Source organism: Phyllobates terribilis, unplaced genomic scaffold (genome assembly GCF_046119375.1).
Source record: "Phyllobates terribilis strain yellow unplaced genomic scaffold, ASM4611937v1 Scaffold_11__3_contigs__length_659146591, whole genome shotgun sequence".
NCBI classification, from domain to species: Eukaryota; Metazoa; Chordata; class Amphibia; order Anura; family Dendrobatidae; genus Phyllobates; species Phyllobates terribilis.
In genome coordinates this window covers 602,557,371-602,569,405 of record NW_027362771.1, presented here as the reverse complement: position 1 = coordinate 602,569,405, position 12,035 = coordinate 602,557,371, and the positions used below count along the sequence as shown (strand labels likewise).

The 12,035-nt window shown below is 43.8% G+C and overlaps 2 non-coding genes across 2 annotated transcripts; both read left to right on the top strand.

Annotated features, from left to right (window-relative positions):
- The first annotated feature begins 7,582 nt into the window (after positions 1-7,582).
- On the top strand, positions 7,583-7,654 carry TRNAW-CCA (transfer RNA tryptophan (anticodon CCA)). The gene has a single exon. It is a non-coding gene; the product is annotated as a tRNA-Trp (tRNA).
- Positions 7,655-9,090: 1,436 nt separating this feature from the next.
- TRNAW-CCA (transfer RNA tryptophan (anticodon CCA)) lies at positions 9,091-9,162 on the top strand. The gene has a single exon. It is a non-coding gene; the product is annotated as a tRNA-Trp (tRNA).
- Positions 9,163-12,035: the final 2,873 nt, after the last annotated feature.

Below are 12,035 nucleotides of genomic sequence, written 5' to 3'. Positions count from 1 at the left end.
CCCAACTCATCCAGGGCCCTGATGCGGTGGCTCACTGGGTAATAAAGGGGTTAGGGCCAGCTTGGCATTATCAGCTGGCCCTAAGCCCAAAATTCATGGGGTCACGCCAATATTAGACATGACCACCATGAATTTCTAGTAAAGTATTTAAAAAAAACACAACACCCAGAAAAAAGTCCTTTAATTGAAATAAACACACAATTCTTTATTGTTCTAAATTAAACCATACTTACCATCACGCCCATTCCAGCTGAAGCCAACGATCTCCTGAAATAAAAGAAAAATAATAAAGCAACATCATCCTTACCTTTCCATGGTTCCCATGACAGCTTCAGCTCTGCTACATCGAGATGACAGGCTGGACCGCAGCAGAACGCTGCCATCCAGCCTGTCATCCCGCAGACACTGAGAAGCGCAGGCTTGCTTGCGCTCCACAGTGTCTCTCTGTGAGGGCATCCAGATGAGCCGAGTTTATGTCCAATGAACTCGGCTCACCTCATGCACGTCACTGACAGCGTGGGAAAATTCTCCTGCACTCAGCGCTTCAGCGTGGGAGAATTCTCACACTGAAGCGCTGAGTGCAGGAGAATTCTCCCACGCTGTCAGTGACGTGGAGGAGGTGAGCTAAGTTCATTGGACATGAGCTCACCTTATGCACGTCACTGACAGCGTGGGAAAATTCTCCTGCACTCAGCGCTTCAGCGGGAGAATTCTCACGCTGAAGCGCTGAGTGCAGGAGAATTCTCCCACGCTGTCAGTGACGTGCAGGAGGTGAGCTGAGTTCATTGGACATGAGCTCACCTTATGCACGTCACTGACAGCGTGGGAGAATTCTCCTGCACTCACCGCTTCAGCTTGAGAATTTTCCCACGCTGTCAGTGACGTGCATGAGGTGAGCCGAGTTCATTGGACATGAACTCGGCTCATTTGGATGTCGTCACAGAGAGACGCTGAGCAGCGCAAGCAAGCCTGCGCTTCTCAGTGTCTGCGGGATGAGAGGCTGGATGGCAGCGTTCTGCTGCGGTCCAGCCTGTCATCTCGATGTAGCAGAGCTGAAGCTGTCGTGGGAACCATGGAAAGGTAAGGATGAGGTTGCTTTATTATTTTTCTTTTATTGCAGGAGATCGTTGGCTTCAGCTGGAATGGGCGTGACGGTAAGTATGGTTTAATTTAGAACAATAAAGGATTGTGTCTTTATTTCAATTAAAGGACTTTATTCTGGGTGTTTGTGTTTTTTTTAACTTTGACTATGGGGTTAGTAATTGGGGTGTCTTATAGACGCCTCTCCATTACTAACCTGGGCTTGATGTCAGCTGGCATTATAAGCTGACATCAACCCCAACCCTATTACCCCCTGCCACCGCACCAGGGCAGCGTGGAAGAGCGAGGCTAAGTGCCAGAATTGGCGCATCCTATGAATGCGCCATTTCTGGGGCGGCTGACGGCTGGTGATTCTAGCCTGGGAGGGGGCCAATATTCATGGCTCCCTTCCTGGGCTATTAATATCAGCCCCCAGCTGTCTGCCTAGCCTTTGCTAGCTATTAAATTAGGGGGGACCCCACGTCATTTTTTTGGGGGGGTCCCCCATTTTAATAGCTAGTAAAGGCTATGTATTCAGCTGGGGGCTGATATTAGTAGCCTGGGAAGCTCCGTGGGTATTACCCCCTTCCCAGGCTTCAAACATCTGCCCCAGCTGTCTGCTTAACCTCCGCTAGAGCCTAAAATTAAGGGGAACCCCACGCCAATTTTTTTAATAATAAATCCTTTATTTTAATACTAAATGACAAGTACAGTAACCAACACTATCACTGTACTTCATATATATGTGACTGACATGTTTCTATCTATCTAATCTATGTGTGAAGCTCTATTCTGTCTGTTATAAATTGTCGGGTACCGCTGCTGAATTGCCGGCCGGCTTTTTTAAAGAGACGGTGCATGAAAACACTATTATTTTTTTTGATAAATCCTTTACGCTAAATGACAAGTACAGTAAGCAACACTGTCACTGTACTTCGTATATATGTGGCTGACATGTTTCTATCTATCTAATCTATGTATGATGCTCTATTCTGTCTGTTATAAATTGTCGGGTACCGCTGCTGAATTGCCGGCCGGCTTTTTTAAAGAGACAGTGCATGAAAACACTATTATTTTTTTAAATAAATCCTTTACACTAAATGACAAGTACAGTAATCAACACTGTCACTGCACTTCTTATATATGTGACTGACATGTTTCTATCTATCTAATCTATGTGTGATTCTCTATTCCTTCTATTCTAAATTGTCGGGTACCGCTGCTGAATTGCCGGCCGGCTTTTTTAAAGAGACGGTGCATGAAAACACTATTATTTTTTTTGATAAATCCTTTACGCTAAATGACAAGTACAGTAAGCAGCAATTTCACTGTACTTCGTATATATGTGACTGACATGTTTCTATCTATCTAATCTATGTGTGAAGCTCTATTCTTTCGGTTCTAAATTGTCGGGTACAGGTGTATGCCGCTGCTGAATATCCGGCTTTTCATGTTTCACTGTTGGCACTGTTCCCATCGATTTGGGCAATCACTGTAATGCCACAACCACCATGGCTGTGGCATTACAGTGAGTGGCAGACAATCCCTGCATGATTGGTGCTCTAAATAGCGCCAGACATGCAGGACACGCTTTTGGTGCACGAACAGTTATCGAACATAACCTCGAACAGCCGAATTTTTTGCAAATCGTTCGGGTTCGTGGAACAACTCGAACACCGCCCAAAACAGCTCGAATTTGAGATTGGCGAACAGTTCTAGTCGAACACCGCTCATCTCTAGTTGCGAGTCTCCTGGCGAATGTGTGTTTCCCGGGTTTGTTGAGGTGTAGTCCATCTCTGGCAAGGAGTCCGTCATAGAGGTAATTCACACCGTGGTCCAGGAATCCAAATCCTTGTTGTCTGCACCATCGTCTCAGCCAGTTGTTCACATCAAGGATCCTGTTCCATCTCCTGACGCCATGCCCGTCTACTGGAAAGATAGAAGAAAAAACTAACTGCACATCCAGTTCTTTTACTTTCTTCCCCAATGCTTCAAAGTCCTTGCAGATTGTCGGTAGGTCCTTCTTTGCCGTGTCATTGGTGCCAACATGTATCAAAAGAAATGGGTGGACATCCTTGGAACTGATGAGCTTCGGTATCCTATCGGAAACATCCTTGATCTTCGCCCCTGGGAGGCAGCATACTTCTCTTGCGATCAACCTTTTCATTTTAATAAAGACCAAAAAAATGGTCATTTTTGAAATTATAAGCATTAGCAGGTTATTAGAAACTGAAATCAAACAGTTTTCAACTCAAAGCTTTATTCTAGCTGATGTTACATTTTCACATATGACCCCTTGTTCGAAAGGAGCTTCTGAACTCTCTCGTCCATTGAATTTGTCAGGTTTTGGATGGTTTCTGCTTCAATTGTTTTGCATGAGGACAGAATACCCTCCCAGAGCTGTTGCTTAGATGTGAACTGCCTCCCGCCATCATAGACACTCCTTTTGATGATGCTCCAGAGGTTCTGAATGGGGTAGAGGTCAGGGGAGCATGGGGGTCACACCATAAGTTTGTCCCCTTTTATGCCCATATCAGCCAGAGATGCATATGTTTTATGTGCAGCATGAGATGGTGCATTATCATGCATAAAAATGATCTTGCTGTGGAATACACGGTTCTTCTTCTTGAACCATGACAGGAAGTGCTGTTTGAGAAAATCCACATACATTATGGAGTTCATCTTTACCCCTTCAGGGATCCTAAAGGGGCCGACAATCTCTCTCCCCATGATTCCAGCCCAAAACATTACTCCACCTCCTCCTTGTTGGCGCTGTAGCCGTGTTTGCGTGGGGTGTCCATCAACCAGCCATCCTCCACTCCATCCATCTGGACCATCGAGCGCTGCACGGCACTCATCCGTGAACAAAACAGTTTTGAAATCAGTCTTCATGTAATGTTTGGCCCACTGGAGCCGTTTCTGCTTGTGTGAAATGGATAGAGGAGGTTGACAGGATGGCGTATGCACAGCTGCAAACCTCTGAAGGACCCTGCATCTTGTTGTTCGGGGGACGTTGGAGGCACCAGCAGCTTCAAAAACTTGTCTGCTGCTATGACAAGGCTTTTTTGCCGCTGCTCTTTTAACCTGACGTAATTGCCTGTAGGAAAGAGTCCTCAATTTGCCCTTATCAGCACGCACACGTGTGTACTGTGAATCAGCTACATACTTCTTGATTGCCAAGACACTTCATCCTGATCATCGCACAATGTTGATTGTAGTCATTCCTTGACCTAAACACTCCACAATTTGTTGCTTCTCAGCAGCCGACACATCCTTTTTCTTTCCCATTTTGGCAGAAAATGTAGGCTGCTTAATAATGTGAGACAGCCTTCTTAAGTAGTGTTGCCTTTCATTGGACACACCTGCCAAACTAATTAGCACAGGTGTCTGCAATTGCTTACAGTGATATAAAGAGCCCTGACACACATCACCATCAATGAGTTTAACTGACAAACAAACAAATTCTTCCCTTATCACTCCTAAACACTTTTTGCATAATTATTTGGAACACAGTGTACACGTGCTTTTCCACAAAACACCAGTGGTTCACGTAGTGAATCTTACAGTTCTAACTTGCCAACCGTGGTCTGTATGGAGTTGTTCAATAAAGGGCCCAAAATTAAGATAACATAGATGGGAGAGGTCTCTATGAATAGGAATTCCTAAGTATTTGATACCCTTTGAGGGCCAGGCAAAGGGAAAGTTGGACTGAATGAAATCCTGTATGGATTTGGGGAGGGAGACATCGAGGGCCTCAGACTTTGCTGCATTGATTTTAAAATTTGACCATGTAACAAAGTGATCTATTTCAGCCATAACAGCATGGATGGATATATGTGATTGAGTGATATATACTAGGACATCATCAGCAAATAGAGAGCACTTGTACTCGGTGCCTCCCACCTCAATCCACCTAATATTGGGGCTATGGCGAATTGATGAGAGCAGGTGCTCCGTCACTAGGATGTATAAGAGAGGGGACAGAGGACATCCCTGCCTTGTCCCATTGGTGATTGTGAAAGGTGATGAAAATGTTCTGATGCACCCCCTGGGCCTTGGGACACCCGGAGCCGGACCCTTTTTGGTGGATGCTGGTGGTTGTAGTCTCCGTGGCGGCAACCCGGTTCCGTGGCTCAGGGCGGTTAAACCAGTGGCGGAACTATTTATGTGGTTTTGATGTTTAATTGTCCGACTACGCCACTCGTGGATTGCGGTCAGAGTGAACCGCCGCTGCAGGGCAGACCGCTGAGGCTGGTGTTGTGGGTGCAGCAGAGTGTAGCATAACTCCCCACGGGAGGAGTATAGCCTCAGGGCAGTGTATGCGGAGGATGGGGGTGATGGTGCAGGGCAGCAGCAGTAACGACACGGAGTCAGTGATGCAGTCCAGGGCCTTTACTCACAGTTCTTATTTTCCAGACCATGTCTGCAGGTAACGGCTGCCCACGTCTTACTGTGCTCACCAGGTGAGGGGCTCAGACAACTCCCAGATAACTTTGGAGCGCTTCACAGGACCCCCTTTGTGTGTCCTTTGTCTGGCCTTTCTTACCAACACTTCTGTCCGGCTGCCTCGGGCCTCCTCTTGGTAAACTTGGCGCCAGTTTCCCTGACCCTATGTGGTGCCTTCCTAGCGGCTGTAGCGAGGGGCTGCGCCACATAAAATGTCACAGCCTCCGGTTTCTAGCTGAGGGTTGTTTCCTGCCTCCACTAGTTTCGGGGACCAGTCTCCCCCTTTGGCCTGACCCCTCCACGCAGGTGGATTCGGGCGTGCAGAGGTGACTCGCCCGTCCGCACCCCTGGGATCCCTTCGTTCCTCGTTCCTGGAGCCTTCTCCGCTCCTCTTCCTTCCTTCTCCCTCTTCCAGGCCTGGGCCTCTGTTACTAGGCCCACCTCCGGAGCAGAGCTCATGCAGAGCCCCTGCTCCCTGCCACTTCTGCTCAGACTTCTCTGCACTGAACTAAGATGGTGCCCACCTTTTATACTCCCTTCTCAATGCACCCAGGAACTGCTTCCTCCCTGCTTCTGCACTACAGGGTTCCCCTTCCTCAGTGTTCCCTCCCCCCCACTCCAGCCAGGGACAGGGACTGTCGTGCCCATCTCAGGGGCATATTGGTCGCCCTGCCCCACGGCAATGTGGTTTAATGCATGCAGGTGTCGGGTCCTGATCCACACTTCATCCTTACCTGAGAGTGAGATATCACACCTCTGGGTGAGGTGCAATACCTCTGTAGCAACCGAGCCATTAGGGTGCTACAGTTCAATTTATCTTCAGACTAGGTGATGTATTGCGATACAGGGCCGTGATTTTGGCTATAAAAGGTTCCCCTAGACCCCTACCCCAAGCTTTTTAAGAGAATCATATATGGCGTGCCAGGAGACTCTATGGAATGCTTTCTCAGCATCCAACGAGAGTATCTAATTACAAATTTTTAACTGCACCTAGCCCAGGAAATACTTTTTGCTTAGTAGCAGTGTCTGCTAGTCAGCGGATTATCCCGGCTGTTAAGCAAGCTACACCACCTGTAGTTTGGACACTTAATTTTTTCAAAGGAAATGCTTCGGGACCACAGGATACTCAGTGAAGAGCATCAGGAGGCACCCCAAGGCATAGGGGCTGGGACTGGCAGTAGGATGCCTTGCGGTGGACAGCCGAGCTCGATCCTTATAAAAGCTTTTTAACTGCAGCAGCTTTAGTGGACGCTACTGGAGCTGGAATTACGGCGGCTGCTGGCATGAGACTTGCCCTCCAATAGATCCTTGTAAATGGATTTAAAGTGTATTCATTCAAATTAGAGAGACAATTTAAATTAAAAAGCTTAGAGCTGCCTCCACCACAGGGGGGCTCGCTCGATGCACCAGTATTGGGAGAGGGGGGCTGGCCTTCAGGGTTCACAGCAGCTCTGGCACAAACCCGGCGACACGGAGGTGGCACGGGCAGGAGCGGACTGGCCGTCTCGGCTTCTCACTTTTTGGATTTTAGAAGGGCATGACATGCCTATATCTGTGTCTCCCCCTCCTTTTACTCCTCCACCTCTTTTCTTTTTGCATGACTATATGTACTTGTCACTTTTCCATGTGTTAGTTGTGTCTTCTGAGCAGTTTGTCAGCTTTTGGACACATTTGAAGGAGTTTTCTATGTGTTTCTATGTGTTTTTGTTTGCCTGCCATTGGTTTTAACGGTGTTCGGCGAACAGTTCGGCGAACACACGGGTGTTCGACGAACCGAACTCAAACTCGAACACTACGGGGGTGGCTCAACACTAGTCGGCATCTCCTTTCACTATGATCATAGCATTGTCATCTTTGAATCCATAAGAAAAAAGGGTTCTTTACTAGATTCTAATTTTTAAACAGGAAAACCCTGTATTCCCAAATCAAGATGTTCATTCGTCCTTGATTATGTCATTTTCAGTCTGTGAGCAAAAGTAGCAAATTTCGAGAAGGTTTGAGCGATTTCTTCATACACTTTTCATGTGAATTATGGGCGGAAAGTTTCTTTTCGTATGATTTTGTGGTGCAATGGTAGCGTGTCTGACTCCAGTTCAGAAGGTTGTGTGTTCAAATCACGCCAGGGTCAAGCAACTTTTTCTTTATTTAACCCATTTCTGGATTAAAATTGAAACTGTGTTGCTATCTGTCAGTGCATTGTCTTAAAAAGTGTCTTTTAGTTGAATGTTATAGATTGATATCTTATAAACAATTCCTTGATGAGAAAAATCATCGTGAAACGAAATCAAAACATTGAATAATTAATGCATTTCGGGATCTCTTTTCACTTTGATCATAGCATTGTCATCTGTGAAACCATAAGAAAAAAGGGTTTATTAATAGATTCTAAATTTTAAACTGGCAATCCCTGCATTCCCAATATCAAGATGTTCATTCATCCTTGTTTATGTCTTTTTCAGTCTGTGAGTAAAAGTAGCAAATTTCGAGAGGGTGTGGCACGATTTCTTCATGCACTTTTTACGTGAGTTATATTATGGGCGGAAAGCTTCTTTTCATATGACCTTGAGGTGCAACTGTAGTGCATCTGACTCCGTATCAGAAGGTTGCGTGTTCATATCATGTCGGGGTCAAAATACTTTTTCATTACTTAACCCATGTCTGGAATAAATTTGAAACTGTGTTGCTATCTGTCAGCACAGTGTCTGAAAAAGTGTCTTTTAGTTGAATGTTATAGATTAATATCTTACAAACAATTCTTTGATGAGAAAAATCATCGGGAAACAAATTCAAAACATTGAATATTTAAGGCACGTCGGTATCTCTTTTCACTTTGATCATAGCATTGTCATCTTTGAATCCATAAGAAAAAAGGGTTCTTTACTAGATTCTAAATTTTAAACAGGAAAACCCTGCATTCCCAATATCAAGATGTTCATTCTTCCTTGTTTATGTCTTTTTCAGTCTGTGAGCAAAAGTAGCAAATTTCGAGGTTTGCGCGATTTCTTTATATACTTTTCATGTGAATTATGGGCGGAAAGTTTCTTTTCATATGATCTTGTGGCGCAACGATGGCGCAACGATAGCGCATCTGACTACAAATCAGAAGGTTGTGTGCTCAAATCACGCCAGGATCAAGCAACTTTTTCATTACTTAACCCATGTCTGGATTAAAATTGATGCTGTGTTGCAATCTGTCAGCACAGTGTCTAAAAAAGTGTCTTTTAGTTGAATGTTATAGATTAATATCTTACAAACAATTCTTTGATGAGAAAAATCATCGGGAAACGAAATCAAAACATTGAATATTTAATGCACTTCGGGATTTCTTTTCATTTTGATCATAGCATTGTCATCTTTGAAACCATAAGAAAAAAGTGTTCATTACTAGATTCCAAATTTTAAACTGGAAATCCCTGCATTCCCAATATCAAGATGTTCATTCGTCCTTGTTTATGTCTTTTTCAGTCTGTAAGTAAAAGTAGCAAATTTCGAGAAGGTGTGCCACGATTTCTTCATGCACTTTTTAAGTGAGTTATATTATCGGCGGAAAGTTTCTTTCGATATGACCTCGTGGTGCAACGGTAGCGCGTCTGACTCCAGATCAGAAGATTGCGTGTTCAAATCATGTCGGGGTCAGAGAACTTTTTCATAACGTAACCCATGTCTGGATTAAAATTGAAGCTGTGTTGCTATCTGTCAGCACAGAGTCTGAAAAAGTGTCTTTTAGTTGAATGTTATAGATTAATATCTTATAAACAATTATTTGATGAGAAAAATAATCAGGAAGCAAAATCAAAACAATGAATATTTAAGGCACTTTGGTATCTCCTTTCAATTTGATCATACCATTGTCATCTTTGAATCCATAAGAAAAAAGGGTTCTTTACTAGACTCTAAATTTTAAACTGGAAAACCCTGCATTCCCAATACCAAGATGTTCATTCGTCCTTGTTTATGTCTTTTTCAGTCTGTAAGTAAAAGTAGCAAATTTCGAGAAGGTGTGACACGATTTCTTCATGCACTTTTCACGTGAGTTATATTATGGGTGGAAAGTTACTTTTTGTACGATCTCGTGACGCAGCGGTAGCGCGTCTGACTCCAGATCAGAAGGTTGCGTGCTCAAATCACGCCAGTGTCAAGCAACTTTTTCATTACTTAACCCATGTCTGGATTAAAATTGAAACTGTGTTGCTATCTGTCAGCGCAGTGTCTAAAAAAGTGTCTTTTAGTTGAATGTTATAGATTAATATCTCATAAACAATTATTTGATGAGAAAAATAATCAGGAAGCAAAACCAAAATATTGAATATTTAAGGCACGTTGGGATCTCCTTTCACTTTGATCATAGCATTGTCATCTTTGAATCCATAAGAAAAAAGGGTTCTTTACTAGACTCTAAATTTTAAACTGGAAAACCCTCCATTCCCAATACCAAGATATTCATTCGTCCTTGTTTATGTCTTTTTCAGTCTGTAAGTAAAAGTAGCAAATTTCGAGAAGGTGCGCCATGATTTCTTCATGCACTTTTTAAGTGAGTTATATTATGGGCGGAAAGTTACTTTTCGTATGATTTCGTGGCGCAACGGTAGCGCGTCTGACTCCAGATCGGAAGGTTTCGTGTTCAAATCATGTCGAGGTCAAAATACTTTTTCATAACTTAACTGGATTAAAATTGAAGCTGTGTTGTTATCTGTCAGCACAGTGTCTGAAAAAGTGTCTTTTAGTTGAATGTTATAGATTAATTTCTTACAAACAATTCTTTGATGAGAAAAATCATCGTGAAACAAAATCAAAACATTGAATATTTAATGCACATCGGGATCTCCTTTCACTTTGATCATAGCATTGTCATCTATGAATCCATAAGAAAAAAGGGTTCTTTACTAGATTCTAAATTTTAAACAGGAAAACCCTGCATTCCCAATATCAAGATGTTCATTCGTCCTTGTTTATGTCATTTTCTGTCTGTGAGAAAAAGTAGCAAATTTCGAGAAGGTTTGCGCGATTTCTTCATGCACTTTTCATGTGAATTATTGGCGGAAAGTTTCTGTTCATATGATCTTGTGGCACAACGGTAGCCCATATTACTACAGACCAGAAGGTTGAGTGTTCAAATGACACCAAGGTCAAGCTACTTTTTCATAACTTAACCCATGTCTGGATTAAAATTTAAGCTGTGTTGTTATCTGTCAGCACAGTGTCTGAAAAAGTGTCTTTTAGTTGAATGTTATAGATTAATTTCTTACAAACAATTCTTTGATGAGAAAAATCATCGTGAAACAAAATCAAAACATTGAATATTTAATGCACATCGGGATCTCCTTTCACTTTGATCATAGCATTGTCATCTATGAAACCGTAAGAAAAAAGTGTTCTTTACTAGATTCTAAATTTGAAACTAGAAATCACTGCATTCCCAATATCAAGATGTTCATTCATCCTTGTTTATGTCTTTTTCAGTCAGTAATAGAGATGAGCATTGTTCTACTCGAACTGTTCGCCAATATTGTTGAGCCACCCCCGTAGTGTTTGAGTTCGGTTCGGTTCGTCGAACACCCGTGTGTTCGTCGAACTGTTCGTCGAACACCTTCGAACACCGTTAAAACCAATGGCAGGCAAACAAAAACACATAGAAACACATAGAAAACACCTTCAAAGGTGTCCAAAAGCTGACAAACTGCTCAGAAGACACAACTAACACATGGAAAAGTGACAAGTACATATAGTCATGCGAAAAGAAAAGAGGTGGAGGAGTAAAAGGAGGGGGAGACACAGATATAGGCATGTCATGCCCTTCTAAAATCCAAAAAGTGAGAAGCCGAGACGGCCAGTCCGCTCCTGCCCGTGCCACCTCCGTGTCGCCGGGTTTGTGCCAGAGCCGCGGTGAACCCTGACGGCCAGCCCCCCTCTCCCAATACTGGTGCCTGTCCGCTGGTGGGTCGAGAGAGCCCACCTGTGGTGGAGGCAGCTCTAAGCTTTTTAATTTAAATTGTCCCTCTAATTTGAATGAATACACTTTAAATCCATTTACAAGGATCTATTGGAGGGCAAGTCTCATGCCAGCAGCCGCGTAATTCCAGCTCCAGTAGCGTCCACTAAAGCTGCTGCAGTTAAAAAGCTTTTATAAGGATCGAGCTCGGCTGTCCACCGCAAGGCATCCTAGTGCCAGTCCCAGCCCCTATGCCTTGGGGTGCCTCCTGATGCTCTTCACTAAGTATCCCGTGGTCCCGAAGCATTTCCTTTGAAAAAATTAAGTGTCCAAACTACAGGTGGTGTAGCTTGCTTAACAGCCGGGATAATCCGCTGACTAGCAGACACTGCTACTAGGCACAAAGTATTTCCTGGGCTAGATGCAGTTAATAATTTGTAAGTAGATACTCTCGTTGGATGCTGAGAAAGCATTCCATAGAGTCTCCTGGCACGCCATATATGATTCTCTTAAAAAGCTTGGGGTAGGGGTCTAGGGGACCCTTTTATAGCCAAAATCACGGCCCTGTATCACAATACGT